This window comes from Taeniopygia guttata, chromosome 1 (genome assembly GCF_048771995.1).
Source record: "Taeniopygia guttata chromosome 1, bTaeGut7.mat, whole genome shotgun sequence".
NCBI classification, from domain to species: Eukaryota; Metazoa; Chordata; class Aves; order Passeriformes; family Estrildidae; genus Taeniopygia; species Taeniopygia guttata.
The window spans coordinates 87959573-87975518 of NC_133024.1; the positions used below are offsets into that span (position 1 = coordinate 87959573).

General features: G+C 36.3%; 1 protein-coding gene across 2 annotated transcripts in view; it reads left to right on the forward strand.

The window, feature by feature from the left end:
- NCK2 (NCK adaptor protein 2) overlaps positions 1 to 15946 on the forward strand; it is an 83808-nt gene that overhangs the window by 55684 nt on the left and 12178 nt on the right. The gene's annotated exons all lie outside the window — the stretch shown is intronic.

Sequence of the window (15946 nt, forward strand, 5' to 3'; positions counted from 1 at the left end):
TGAAATGTGCCAGCCATAGCTCAAACTGTGGCAGACCCCATAGGAGCTATAACTATTTAATTAATAGTTCCCCTCGTTTGCTGTTGAAGATGCATCATGTGAATAGTTGTTCATCTTTGGCAGTGTGTGTTCTAATGAAACTTTATGCCACCAGTTATGTTGGTCTCTTGTACACAAAAATTTATAATCTCATCAGAGAATTAAGTCATGCCTATTTGATGCTAAAAACTGATTTTTCCAGAGCTGTTGACTGTCATCAATTATATCTCAACCCTTGACTATTTTATTAATAGAGTCCTGTCAGCTTTACCATTTCTTGGCTCAGGGTTGTTGGAAGGTTAATGGACATATGGGTACCTAGAATAGGCAGCTTGATGTTTTAAAATATCAGCCCATTTTTAGCAATGTCTTAAGGCTTCTTGAATTTCCATTTTATTTTGGCAGTTTTTGAAAAAAAATTAAGTAAAATGTCTTCAGAGACAGCTCTCCTAAACATGTTGGGTGCTTATTAAAATGCTGATTAACACTTGTTTAGCGTATGTTCATTAAATCAGTTCCTTGTGGACTGAAAAACAGCTCACCCAAAATCTCAAATGACTCGCAGTAATTTCTGAAGAGATACTTTAGAATCATCCTATGCCTTTTTACAAAACAATAGCCTTTTCTACATGGTTCACTTTCTCTTTGCCTTTCTAAGGGCTTGCTCTATTCTATTGTATCTTCTTATAGTCCTGACATCAGGGATTTTTCCATAACTTTTAATTTTCCTTAAATTACTTGGAGAAACTGAGTCTTGTAATTCTTCAGTTGATGGATGTCTGGCTATGGCATTTTTCTGTTTGATATATACTACTTGTGTATTCTTAAATCTTTCTTGAGTGAGTTCTAATGAATACTCAGCTACAATGGTCTAGTTTTAATTGTGGAAATATAGTGTATAGGGCACCTGTTGAGTATTTTAAATGGTTCATCTTCTCATTCCCTTTTTTATCTTTACTGAGTGATACTGCAAGTAGAATGTTAGTGGTAATTTGGCCATTTCAAATTGCTGGCTTCTGTTTGCTCATATTGAATGAAATCTGGTAATTATTACTGTTCTTAAGGCAAAAGCCAGCTTCCATGCCTGTGATTAAAATTTTATCTTCATTCATTATAATGAAGTTTAAAATAGTTTCCTTTTACAGCATTTCTTTTGCGGGGAGGGTATATTCTATACATTTTGAATAAGTCTTACTAAGCAAGAGACCTCCAGCATGCATCTTTTAAACTGTAATTTTCTGTAATATAATTCTTCCCATGTGTGCTGGGGGGTGGAAAGGAATTCCCATATCCATTTGGCTGGAGTGGGTGTTTGCCAGCACCACCCCCAGAGCTGCCTCTGAATGCAGCTCCACGGGTTTCCCCGTCTGCAGCAAAGATGATCTATGCCTGCTGGCTCATCTCTGTCATGCCAAACAGAAACCTTATCTGAAGGAAGCCAGAATAATTGAGAAGTCAGTTGTTTGTGTACTCAAAATAAAACTTCTACATTTTTTCCATCCCTTTGCAAGTCATTTTCCTGGCAGCAGCACAACTCCCCAGGCAGCAGCGTGCCATTAGTGACTGAAGCGTGTGATCCAACAGCAGGGTGCCATTTTCATGGGAATCCATGATTTTCTGAATGTTTTTGCTGTTTTTGCTGCTTTTGCTTCACAACCAGCACTGCATATGGGCTTTTCCTAGATGTTTCTGGTCTTGGTCTCTTTAGTGAGCAACTACATAAGAAACCTTGAGGACACTTCTACTTTGCTCTTGGTGTGGGTTTTTTAACAGATGCCCTGCAAAAGAAAAAGGTTTAATAAAATGTGTATTGGAAAGGAGATTGGACACCAAGAATGGAGGAAAGATGTTTGCAAATCTGTAGGAACAATAGGAATGGACAGGCTTTGGTGACGATGGCAAGTAACAGTAACCTTGATAACATCTCACAGACACATTTGAATTGCATGAGAGACTTTTTAATGCTCCTTTATTGAGCTTCTTGGAAGTCTGCAAAGCTTTTCAGTAACTTTTCACTCAGTATGCCAGATTTGGAAAGTAAGAACTCCCAAGCGAGATGTAATGTAGAGAAGCCAATTCTTGCTTGCATCAATGTTCCTAGCAAGTTATTTCACAAATGTTATGAGCATCCAGATATATTTCCTGTGTTTGTCAACCCCTGTGGTGTGTGTCTACCTGGGTAAGTCTGTAGATCTGCAGGAGTCCCTGAAGGTCATATATACTGGTGCTTCCAGGAATCAATAGTTTTATATCTCTCTCTTCTCCCCAGTTATTTTTATGAAAATGCTGGGGATTTTTCAAATTTATAACTTCATATTTTCTCATTTGAGGGCTACTTAGTACTATTTTCTCAGTGCTCATTTGGAAATTGACAGGGAAGTTAGCCCTTTTTTCTAGGCAGAGTCACTGCCTAGTAAGAAGCAGAAATGAGGAATTGCTCATTCTTTAGCGCAATAGTTTTTTTAGCAATGGAAAACTGTTCCTCGTTACTGTTGGTTAAGAGGCTTGGTGTACTTCCTTTTTATATATAAATATTTCAGCTCAGATTTAAACAATTACCATTGCAGTTCTGTATAACGTGGTTATGAAATCTCCTTCTCCAGTTATCAGCCTTTAAGTTCTGGTGTGTGTGTTACTGGCCGTTATTTTGGTAGCTCTCAAGTGATGTGTGTGGCAGATTTAATTGGTATTTTGACATTCATCAGATTGCTTCTAAATCTTGTTTTAAGTATTGAAATTTGATTACTTAGTCTTTCACTGGTGAGATTTATTTATATTACTCTAACGTTGCAGGTTTTAGCTGAATATTTTCCAGTTCTTCCACGCTAATTTTTAAAAGTGTAATCGTAAGTATGCCCAGTATTTTTGGCACAGTCAGTCTTAAACTGAGTCTTCCAGTACTCTTTGCTTGATGAATTTATTTGTTTATCAGTGAGTCTGGGCCTCATCTGCAAGATCACAGAAAACATACTTGTAACAGAAACAAGTACCAGTTTGAAAATATTTCTGTTAGTTCTTAATTAGTTACTTCCAATTCTAGTATTCTCTGGATGCCATAAGGGTATATTATGATATTTTATACCATAAGGGTATAAAAATCACTGTATAATAATTATATTGTTGTATAGCAAAGCCTCTTAAGTCTTATACAACTCATGCTAATAAAAACAGGTCAACTTTACAAGACAAACAGAGTTATTTTAATAACCTGGAGTTCTTGAGAACTCCAAGCTTCCAATGTTTTTGGCCTTCCTTGTCACAGACCTGTAAGAAATGCTAGTCTTTCCATTCAAAAACCAGCATTTAATAAAGTTGATTTTAAAAAATAAATAACTTTCTAAAGTATATTGCTACTTGTCAAATTATTTATCACCTGTAAAAATTCTTAAGAAGGAATTACGTGAAGTTTTTGTTTAGCTGAAATTAGCAATATAATCAATCCCCTTGTAATAATTTAGTAAAAATAAAAGTATTTTTTTCTGTTGCAAAGAAATAGGAAATGTTTTTCAAAGCACTTATTGTTGCTTTGAAGCTTTTTGGCTTGTGAGAAAATGTGGGCATAACAGTAGTGGCATGTCCGTTGTGCTTCTTGGAGAATTGGATGTGAGGGTAAGTCATCTCTATTTGCACTTTAAAGGAGTTGGCACACAGGACTTTAAGTTCAAATTTAGGGAGAGGAAGCAGTGGAAGTGTTTATATACAGGACAAATTCTTGCTCAATTTCCTAGAATCTTAGAATAGCTCATTTCATGGTTGAATTTGTTTAACAGCAGCACTTTATCTGCTGTGCTTTATCCTGCTTTGTAGTTGCATTGCTCAGAGTAAGCATGTTTGTTTGTGAGACAGTGTGGCAACAGTGGTGACTCCTCACCAGTGATGAAATTGAGGAGAACACGGTTTTGTGGTAGTGAGAGAAGTGATGGGAACTCCTTTTAGGTGTGGTGTCTTTAGTTTCGGAGGAGAAATAAGCTGGAACAATTGCATTTCTTGTTCACAGTAATAATAGATGATTGTGGTTACATAGATTGCTGAGAAAGGAGGAATGTGAGATGTTCACAATGATTTCAAACACAGAGAAGAGATTTCTTCTAGATTCCCATCTAGAGCATGTGGAGTTAGATGTTGGCAGTGCTAATGTCACTGGAGTGGTAGCAGATGATTTGTATAATGTGTAAAGTAAATACTTTGCAGCTTTCTAGAAATATATCTGCCTCACAATCATCATTAAAACCTAGACTTGGTTAAAATAGTTTCACTTTATTGATGATCTTTGAAGATATGGAGACATACCCAATAGCAGTAGTTTTACATATAGAAAATGACTGATGACAGGGTAGAGTATGCCTTCTGGCTACCAATTAGGTATATAATTGCAAAAAATACATTAATTTTGAATTAGTGCTACTATAAGATGTTTAAATATTTATTTAGAATGGAAAACAAACTCACAAATTGATGGGTTTGGACCTATTGTACACCCATCAACATTTAAATAATTCTAATATGCATATCAACTCTGTCCACTGAAAGTAACATTAAAGGAATCCAAGTCTCTGCTTGGTGGAACTAAAATCAGACTTTCTAAAAGATACTGTGCTGTAATTTCTAAAGAAACATCTGCTTGAGAAGGAAAAAATCTGAAGTTGCAGAGCAGACTAATGCAAAACAAACAAACAAAACCACAGCAAAAATCCCCAATGAAAATTAAACACAAACTTCATGCCTTTTACAGAGCTGAATGCAAAGCATTTTGCTGAATATTCTGGAGAACTCATGGTACAGAATAATGTTTCTTTTATTGCTTGATAAGAGTTTCTTTGCTGGGTGTATGCACAGGCCCTTTATCTGCTCCAAAACGGAAAGCCTAAAGCAGCAGTGAATGCAGAACCTGAAGCTTGTTGCAGTGCTAGCTTGTAATGGTTCAGAAGTTTGATTTTTTTCAGTTTACAATTGTATATATTGTGCTCTGTTGAAGTTTTAACTTTATTTGGATAGATTATTTATTGGGGTAGATCATTTAAAGCATGTGCTGCTTCAAGAATTCAAAATAAATATATAGTGATGTGTGAAACCATGATGTGTGCTACCTTTCAGCAGATTTTTCTGCTGTGACAGTTGCAGTAAAATGTTGCATGGCTGAAGGCATAAAGAAATCCTCCTATCTTTAGTTTATATTGAGTAAATAAATTTGTTTGTTGTATTAGAAGTTTTATCTAATAGGTATACTTTTTTCCCCCTTTCCCATGCATAATGTCTGTGTGTGCTTGGAGGTGCACTGACATTTACAGATCAAAGAATAAGCCTTTATTTTATTCATAATTATATGTGAAAAGATAAAAGGATCACCTTAACTCAACTGTGGCTGTGTGTACTGATGTCTTTGCTATTATTTCCCTCAATTGTCACCTTGGAGGACCCTTGGTTTTGCCCCTCTCTGAGCCAGTTATGTTTCAGCCTGTACTGTCTGGCCTTAGAGTAGGCCCAAAAATTAGCTCCCAAGGTAGTTTCACAGCTCACTATTAAAGAGAGTCACTCCATTGCTGGTAGCTCTTCCTATGCCCTGTTCCAGCTGTGGAGGCAGTCTTTTCCTTTCTTAGCATTAAAAGTTTGTGTCTGAACGCTCAACTCTTTTGATGTTTCATTTTTACATAGACTATAATACTTAAAGCATTCTGCTAATTATGTCTCTTCTTCTGAACCAGTGAAAATAGTGTGGTTTTTTCCCAAGTACTGTCTTGTACTGGATTCATTGCATAGTGTTCCCTTCTGTCTTCCTTGCCCTCAGGTTCCTGGGAGAACTGAAGCTGGCTGAGGCAGCAGAACTGGGGCTGCAGTGAGGGTCACTGCATTGCACCTCTCTGCCTGGGTTGGACTTTTTCCATAAGCACATGTTTTTGGGGGTACATGTATTTGTGTGCTCTGAACACTGCCATCCCCTTTGGCTTCCTAGCACATGAAGGTGGTAGCAGAGAGAAGAAGCAGATGACAGCAGCTGAGGTATTAGAGATATTGTGTGCCTTGTTTGGTGTGTGGAGCTGGGTCACTCTTCTAAAGACCAAGCTAAGGGAATCAATAGCCTCTGTATGTACTCTGGAGGAACCATTTTCCAAGGAATTACAGTGACTCAAAGGACAAGAGATTTTTCAATACATAGGTGACAGTGGCTGTTCTTTCTCTCACCTTAGCATCATTGGGGAATTCTTCTGCAACCTTAAGTCATTATTTCAGTATTACTGGATGGATCTTTTTTTTTTTTTTTTTTTTGTGGCCTTGGGCTGTCTTGAGGTTTAGTATTTCAGGGATTTTTAAGTATTAATTTGTTTCTTTTTCTCCACATGTTTCCACCTGAGTTCCATTCCATTCTGTTTCTTAGGTTTTTCGAAGACCTGAACAATAGGTTTAGTGACACGTTCTCATACCATGCAAACAGAATTTGTAAATTAACATTCCTGCCAAAAGAAAACTGGGCTTTGTTTTAGAATGTGTAAGAAAAGGTTTCCTTCCATTTCTGAGTCTCAAAAGTGTTTTGTTTTGTGGAGTCTGTCCATAAAACAAGAATTGACATGCGTGGAGTGTATGTAGACATAAAGCACAAAGCTGCAGTGCTGGAGAGAATGCCCACCTCTCTTGTTTTAAGGGGAAAGGTTCCAGCACAGATGGCTTTTTTGAGAGTTGCTTCAGTGGTGAATGTGATTGTTTACTGACAAGTTATTTTTGTGGTCTCAGCAAGTTCATTTGGACAGACACCTCTCTTAATGGATAGTCAGCTTGGACAGGTGGGCATTTAAGGCTGCTCTTTCTAATAGATGACTATTTGTAGCTGTATTTTGCACTAGAAATTAGGAATTTGGCTGTAGACTGTCTAAATTGTATGCAGTCAGTGTTCTAATGCCTGTTTGCAGTCTTTGGGATTTTGTAAATTAAAGGACATGGAAAGTGAAAGAAAACAGAAAGGAAAAACGTATTTTGGTGTGGTGGAAAGGTTATTCTTCTTGTATATAGGCTCTACTAGTTTCCTAATCAACCTGTAAGATACTTTTTAATTGTTCATTATGGAAATTGTTCTCCAGAACAGGAGATAAATGTATTACTTAATTATTACTCTATAGTTACTGAATTTAAATGTACAGAAGAAATAGTTCTGGTTTGTGTGTGAGTCCTGGAGTTTTGTGTTTTGGCTGTGAGGACTAAACCTCAGAGGAGGTGGGTTGTTTTCTTAAGTGAGCCATTTCATCCCGTTACTTCCCCTTCAGAGACGGAGAGGCCTGATTTTGTATATGTGATTGCAAATAACCTGAGAGCCCTTGATTAATGAAACTATGTGCATTGAAATTCAGAGAGGAAGTTAGTTTGCTTTCCCCTTCCTAAAAGGAGTTTGCAAGAAAACTGCAGTGTCAATGACAGGCTTCTGAGGATTTTTGAGGTTTCTAAAGAGAAAATGTAATAAACATCTTGTATTTGCTTTTAAGACTGATTTAATGTTGGAAAACATGGGCATTCTGGCCTTATAGCAGAATTAGTAAGGTTTTACATCCTGCTTGGTGTTGGTATGGGTCAACTGGAGTAAAACACTGTAAGCTCAAAAGGTAGATGATTGTTGTACTTTCAGGAGGGACTGTCTCCAGCTTTTTGATGCTGAGATACTGCCCTTTAGTCAGTATTTGAATCATTGTCTGCTAAAACATTTCTTTGAGTTGAGGGGCTGTATAGTTGCTGCTCTGTAGTTTCTCTGTTCAGGTTTGGACTTGGTGATCCAAATTTCAGTCCCTATCTGTAACATCTATTACATCTTTGCTTTTCAGGTACAGAATGGAGAGTAAATTTGAGCATACTCAAGAGAAGAGAAATGACTAAGTTAGCTCTATAGTTACATGTGTCTAAAATAGAATAATTCCAGCTTGGTTATTTGAAAGATAAATCTTTAAATTGGAGAGTTGTCATCTTGCATTCAGGATAGTCTGCTTTGTACTTGCTGTATTTTTTCTCCCAATTGTTTTTTGATAGAGTGGGTTAGAAGTGGGAAGTCAAATTTGTATCCTGAGCTGTCCTGTGCACCTCTTTTACTTCATATAAATGTGAAATAGCTAAATATAAATCATCTTTCCACAAAGTGCTGGAAGTGGAGAAGGAGCATAAGCTATGATATACTTCCTGAAGGACAGGCGTGTGCATTGAGGTAGACACTTTGGAGCATCTCATGCATATTAGTGATTTCTTCTGTCAATATCTTCTGTTAGTGTTTGTGAAGGAGAGGCATAACAGTGTAGCTCTTCTTCTCTACATCAAGGGAACAGAAAGCAATGGGAAGTCCTACATGGCTACTGTGCCTTCCCCCCACACTTTATAGATATGTTCCTAGATTTATAGGACTGCCTTAGATTTTAGGTATTTCTGGTTATATTCTCTTATCAGGACATCTTTCAAAGTCAAGATAGCATAATTTATAAGATTGCAAATTAGGTGGAAATACTTTTTTTGTGTTTGAAAGCAGAGACTGCATATTTGAAGCAAACAAGCCTCAATTTAAATATGTAAAGGGAAATTGGAATGGTAGGTCTTGAGAAACCCCATTCATTTTATATACCTTCTATTTGAGACCAAGACAGCTGTTTCCCTGTTATATAAAGGGTTTAAAATCCCAAGACCACTTAAATTTGCCTAATGAGTCTTCCACTTCATTTTGCCACTGGGGTAAGAATATACATGGGGCAGTTTATGGAAGCCTGCTGACTGTGCATTTGTCGCTGTTCGCGTATGTCCCCGTATTGCATCTTTATAATTTTAGCCTTTTGCTCTAAAATTGGGTACAGAAAACTCAGTCCCTGATACTGGAATTTGAGTATACCTTTCCAAATGACAAATAGGCATGTGTAGCACAGTGTAAATTACAGGAATTCATGCAGTCAATGTAGTTGTTGAGTTGATTTCTTTGCAGAAGCCTCCTGACCGAATAGTGTTTGATGCATGGAAAACTTTGTGTATTTGAAAAGCAGTGATAAAGAAGCCTGGCTGTTGAAATGTCAGAGTTTCGCTTTGACATTTAGAGAAGAGTTTCCATTTTCTGATTTGTTCTAGTATGGCTTTTTTTTTTTTTTTTTTATACTGAGCTTCTTAGAGAAGATACAAAAAGTCATTAATTGAGCTGTAAAGCTTTATTTCGGTATTACAAATGCAGTTGAAGGTTTATGGAATTTTTAGCAGTGTCCTTTAAAGAGTGCTGTTGATGGATATGTTACTTCTAAAACACTAACTATCCCATATGGATCTTAGCCTTTGAACATTTTCTTGGAAACTGGACGTGTAGGTGGAGGGGGAGAAGAAGGAGTGGGAGATTGCAGTCTGAAAATGTGCAGAAATGTTTGGATTTTCTTTCTGTGTAACAGAAGAAACTTTGGTCTGCTGAATTCTTTAGTAATAAAGAAGCAAAGACAAGTTAATTTGAAATTATAAAAGTAATAATAACAAAACTACATGAAGGTCTGATTTGAATATTCCAGTTGACAAGAAGTTGTGTTTAGCCCTGTACTGAGTGGATGAATTACTTAATTTACATTGCATTGTGGTGGTTTTTTTCCTGAAGAATTTTCCTGAAAAGTTAATTGCTTCTTAATGCATTTTTTAGTTTATTTCAAAACAGACACTGTACACTTTGCACTCTTATTAAATGTATGCATTAATATGCAATATAATTCATTGCTGTAATATTCAGAGATGAATGACTTATTTGTTAAACAAGAAAGGATCATTGTTTTTAACTGCATCTGTATGAAGTCAGATGGAATTTCAATTTTGTTGGAATATACAGGAAAAATAATTTTAGGTATCTTAAAAATGGCTAAAATGTTGAAGAAACATTACTTCTAAATTAAAAATTAATTTTGAGAAATTTGCTTGTTTCTGTTGCATCTAACAGAAAACAATGTGTTAGTAAATTGAATGAAAATTCCTGGTTGTCTTACCTTTGAAGATTTTCAAAATAAGGGGAGCTGTTCTGTAAAATTTGATTTAATGTTTAAGTGAACGAAATATATTTCTTTTTATAGAACTCTGAAATTAGCAGATTATGTTAAACTATTTTTTTTTTGTTGTTGTTCTGGGTATTTATACTGGGAGTTCTCCTAGTTCATTTGTTTGACTTCCTCAAATTTATCATCCTCAAACTTGTTTATCTTGAATCTTTCAGCTCTTTAATGGAAGTTGTTGTTTTAAAATATAATAAGGTTAAATTCCACCCCTCTGGAGTGCTTTGTTTCAGTTTGAATTCTAATGAGGTGACCATGGGTTTATAGCAAAACCTATTGCCATAAAAATGGTCCAAATGAAAATATTTCCATTAAATTGTAGTGTGCTCACGTTCTTTGTGTGGCTTCTATGATTTTATGGAGTTCTTTGGGGGTGTTTTATAACCATAAAGCAAGTGGTGCTGTTAAAAGCATATAGCTCTACAGGGAGGGTGCCTAAATTAAAATGCATTAAAATTAGTATGAAAAATTTTACAAGTAGTTGCTTCGTTGTTTTGGGGGAGTTTTGTTGTGTTTGCTTTTTTTGTTGTTGTTTTTGTTTTGAGGGTTTTTTGTTTGTTTGTTTTTTAATTCAGAGGATAATGGTCAGTAATATTTTAAAAAATTGAGATGCTGGTTAATTCATGTCTCCCATGAAAGATATTTTATTTATTATTTTTTTCCCCATAAATAAATTTTCAAATATTCATATGAAGTTTAAAGCCCATGCTTTGACAGCCCATGTGAGAGTTGTGGATGTACATGTGTCCTTTTCAGCTCTATTATCAGTTTCTGTGTTTTGCTTAGGTGATACAGCATATTTTAATTTTTTAATTTTGGAAAAACTTGTTGTGTTTGTAAATAGATTGTGAAAGAGAGTACCTGTTGGTATTTGATGCACTATTAATTCAAGCTATTTCTTTGACTCTTTTCTTGCTTAAGTTATTTTTTTGCCAGCTTATGGCTTTGTAGTAATATATAATAACTGATCAAAAACTAATTTCAAATATAAAGGGTAGAATACATTATAGAAAAATTAGTTCTGACTTGTTATGATAAAAAAAAATTAAGATATGTAAATGCAGCAATAGGTGAAAATGCACAAATAGTTGTCTCTCTAATTGCCATGGGGAGAGCTAACAGCTTTACTCAGCAGCACCCATTTTTATATTTCCAGCTGCATATGCCAGACTTAAAACTGGCTTCTCCAACATTGATACAGGATATCTGAAGAGCACCATTTCAATAGAACTCTAGTCCCTTAAAGAGGAAGTAGTTTTCAAAACTCAGTTTTATTCAGATGCTTTTGTTGGTTTTGCAGTGTATTCTATAGTTTGAAGGTCACTTTTGGAAGAGAGTGTCCTCCCTTAATTTTTCTTAATATTTGAATAAGAAGCTATTGGAGGATTCTTAAGGAGTTTTATCTATTGTATTTAGTAGTATTTGGTCTTTTTCACTGAATTCTGAATTGAGGAATTCTGTTTTGGAAATTTGGTATCTCACAATTCTCAAAGCAATAGTTTTCTTATATTGCAATGTTTTTCTGAAAGAGGTCTTTTTGGGTTTTTTTTGTCATGTGATTTTGATTCAATATGCAGGTGAGCTGCAAGAAGTATCTTTGCTCATCATTTGTGTATTAATATTATGTGTTAAAATCAGAGACAGTTTCACAGATCAATTTCTCAGAAATTGTCATTTGGTAGTGAATCATGGTTTTTGTATACAGAAGAGGGAAAAATAGAAAAGACAGTAATATCAAATCAAAAGACAGTAATAGCAAATCAAGTTTACAAAAAGTCAGGTATCAAATCAACTTAAAATTCCTTCAAAAAAGAAATGCAACTGTATGTAGTCTAAAGTTAAGCTATATACAAGATTTTACCAATTTAGTGAGCAGTCTTGGAAAGAGGGTGCTAGAGAATTTGACTGCAAAATACCTTTAATATTTGGTTCGTGTTATTCTTAAGCAGAAGTTAATAACAGTGAGTATGGATAAGCCTGTGGAGATGTTCTTTCATCTCTGGGGATGATCAAATGTGGGTAAAATACAAAATGTATTTTTGTATTTTTTGTCTGAAACTGTCACTCATCACTTTCAGACAAGGATACCAGCTTGCAGGAACATGGAAAGACTGGTCAAATAAGTATTTGCAAAATTAGGTGTAAATAGGCTTTCGTAAATAGGTTTTTCCTAGTAAAGGTAGTATAGGATATTAAACCATAATTAGCAAATGAATACAAACCTATACTAGTGGGAAGAATCCCTTTCTATGCAAGTGTTATGTATCTGTTTGATAAGGTATGTTTTAAGATCATGTTTTCAATGGAATTAAACTTATTTATCCTATGACCCAGTTTTCCTAGAGGCTGTAGCTCTGCAGCCTTGTTTCACTGCCATCACTGAAGGCAGAAGAGAGAGAGAAATCCTTTTGATTTTAGCAGGAACATTTGGGCAGCTGAGATCCGCCACAGGGCAATTCCACCACTTTGAGCTTTGGGGCTTGAGGGACCTCAAGACATTTCCTAGGGAAGTCTAAGGAGGATGAGGTGGGAAGGCTGGAAATGCTGTGGGGAGAGGGAATTGGTGGTGCAAGCTTGAGGACCTTATAGGTACAATGGAAAGACTGTCTCAGGGGCAAACTGGTAATGAAGGGGTGCTTGCACAATGGAAACTTAAGTGACAGGAAGCAAATTCATAGGAAACTGGTCTTCAGCCTGCTGCTCAAAAACAAGCTATTCTTTAGAGCCACAGCTGAGCTAGGAAAGGAAGACAGCATGTAGTGATGTGACAGGCACATTTCTGAGTTTCCCTAGGACTAGCCTTGGGGCCAGAGACTTCTTTCACTGCAGAGAGAAGGAGGATTTGCAGTGGGTCCTTTCTTCGGAAATATTGCTAACCAGTTGATTCTTTTTTTTTTGTCTCAGTAATATATCCTAAGAATTATACCAGCTCACATCACTTGGCAATGTACTTATACAAGTGAAAATTAAGTAATTTACTGTGGGTTATTGTAGATTGTGAATAGTAATACTTCCAACAAATTGCAGTAGCAAAACAGGCTCTCTGCTGCTTTGCAATGCTTCTTTTCCTTCCACACTTTTCCTCTCACTTGAAAGCTAACCTCCTGCTTTAGATTACTCCTTACAACAACTATTTGTGTTACAAAGGATTATGGCTTCCAAAGGTTACAGATGAACTGTAACCAGTGAGTTAGAATAGGAAAAGCACAGTTGGAGTAGAAATGTAGATCAGTAGATAGGTTTTCATTAGAATGAAGACAATAAAACACACCAGAATATACTTGCAATTGCAAGTATATTCAACTTTTCTACACATGACTCCCAAAGTGCTTGAATGTTTTGTTTTCCATTGAATCCTTTGTATGTGTTTCATTCCATTCAGACATGAGAATAGGGATCCCCTTATGAACAGTAGTAAGTGAACATTTCTGTTAATAGAATGGTACTGTTTACTTTTCCAGAGATTACTCATATAATTGTCTTTTTTTAATGTAGTTGTGTTTTTTGTTATAGATGCATATACAAAGTTGTAAGTGACCTAACTTTATTCTTGCTTAGCTGTGATGAGCCATCCCACTAAACTGTATTTTTAGACTTTCCTAAGGAAATGAAGCTTACACTAGTCATGCTGTCATCGTCAGCTGTCATAGTCCATCCATCTGTCCATCCTTGATAACTCAGCCAATTTTAGGCAAATTTGACAGACTGACAGAGATAAACTAACTAGTTTTCTCCAAGTCTGTGCCTGGGAGAGTCGTTGCTGATGTCCCTCACTGGAGGAGAAGCCAGAGCAACCCCAGCTCTTCGATCAGTCCAGGCAGGGCTGAGAGGCAGGGGGGCACCAGGCACTGTGCTTGGCTGGTCAGCCCAACAAAGGTAGGGAGGAGGGCAGCACCAGGAGAGGAGGAGTATGCTTTAAAGGTATTTTGGAGATAGCAGTGGGGACCTGGAGATATGAGAAAGACCTGGGGATGTGAAAGCAGTCATACAGTAGCGGGACTTATTTTGATTTCTGCAGGAGATGGGGGAGGAAGAGGAGGAATAGCTTAGCAGGAGGTACAAAGAGAAAAACAGGAACAGATTTCCTCCATTCTGCTCATGGAACATCTTGTTTCCTCTTCAGTCATGGACACAGTTATGAATGTTGCAACCTGACATTAAAAATTATTCTTAGATAATGTGCATGCCCTTCGCTGTGCCTGATTGCAGATAGGTCTTTGCATAGTTTGTTCCTGTGGTCAAACTAACTGGAAAGCCTTTGGTGCCCATTGCTGCTATTGCAAAATCATTACCATGCTGTCACCCTTAAAAAGTTTGTTCACATGAAATGTTAAGCTTAAACTGAAGAACTCCAGTTTTCTTTATTGATAAAAATTAGAAACTTTACTATGTTTCTTTTTTTTTTTATTATTATCCCAAATTTGTAATGGTCTGTGTTTAATGGGCATGATGGGAAGTAACATTTGAAATGTCAGATGCACTATTGGAAGGTCTGTGAAAAAGGAGGGAATTTATGCAACTCCAAATAAAGAAAGGTGCTTGAATTATAACTTTTTCTTAAATGTTTAGATACCTTTACGAGATTTCAGAGGGGTTTTTGAGAAATTTTGGGGTTTTACCTGTTTGTCAACAATTTTTTGTCTAGATACTTAAGTTTATGGCATTTTCTTGCCATGCTACATCCTCATTTCTCACAGTTATCTCTGTGCTTTGAGTTTCAACTAGCTAGGCCAGGTACTTTACCATCCACTGTTTTTTTCATTAGTTCTTTATCGGTAATTCCAATAAGTGGACTGTGTATCTTCATTAGTGAGCTGATAAAAGCCTAAATTTTCATCTGGAAGGTTTCATCTCAGTGGAGGGCTTTATGTAGAGTGAATCTATTGAAATACAGTTGCTTGTTTTCCATGAATTTATAAAAGTAATTTCCCCCTTTTCTTAAGAGAATGACCTTTAAGTTGTGTTTGTTTATATCACTGTAATTTAATGCTCATTAGCTCTGAAACATCCTTGTCTTTTTGGTTAAAAATGATCTCTAAACTGATGAAAATTTCCAGTCTTGGCAGAGATCAGAGCCTGACCAGCTTCTGATTAGTACTCGCTTGTACACTCTTTTCCTGTGATTGTCTCCCCTAGCACAATAAGCTGCCTCCCTCATTTTGCCTGAAAGTGCAGCCACTGGCTCTTGGCTTAAGTGATGTAGTTAGAATGACAATAGGATGTAGCAGGCTCCAGCAGGAAACAAGACCCTGCTGGGGAAGGTCAGGAAACACTTTAGGATCATCAGAATTTTCTGCCATCTTCTGAGACTATAAGACCACATATTAATTAATATATTTTTAACCATTTTAGACAGAGATCCTGGTATGGTTATGTGTGCACTGTTAGTCTGTACAGATAACTGAAATAAGCATGAAGTTTTGTGGTGAGCAAGCAGCTTTGCTGAAGATGTCCATTGTATATGCAAGTACATATATATCTAAATATATTTAAACACACTTTTTGGCAGTGGAGTGGCTGGATTGAATAGGAATGAATAGTTAAAAACAAAATAGCATGCATCTCCTTATTTCAGATTATTTGAAGAAACAAAAACAAAGTACCTTTATTCTCCATCCATTAAGTATTCTATAATCAGCATGTGTGCTCTTGTATCTCAGCTAAATCTCTCACCTGCCACCCAGGCTCTATGCATATGGAGAAAAGTACAAATGCTCCTATTTCTGTGATGGTTTTGCCTTCTGTCCCTTGCATGACATTTTGGTTTTGCTTGGTTGTGCTATACTGCGACATAATATTTTGGTTTACAGAAATTTTATAAGTGAATTTCACAAGAGATGGCTACTTATTCCCTTTATTTATTATTTTGTTTATATATAAACTTA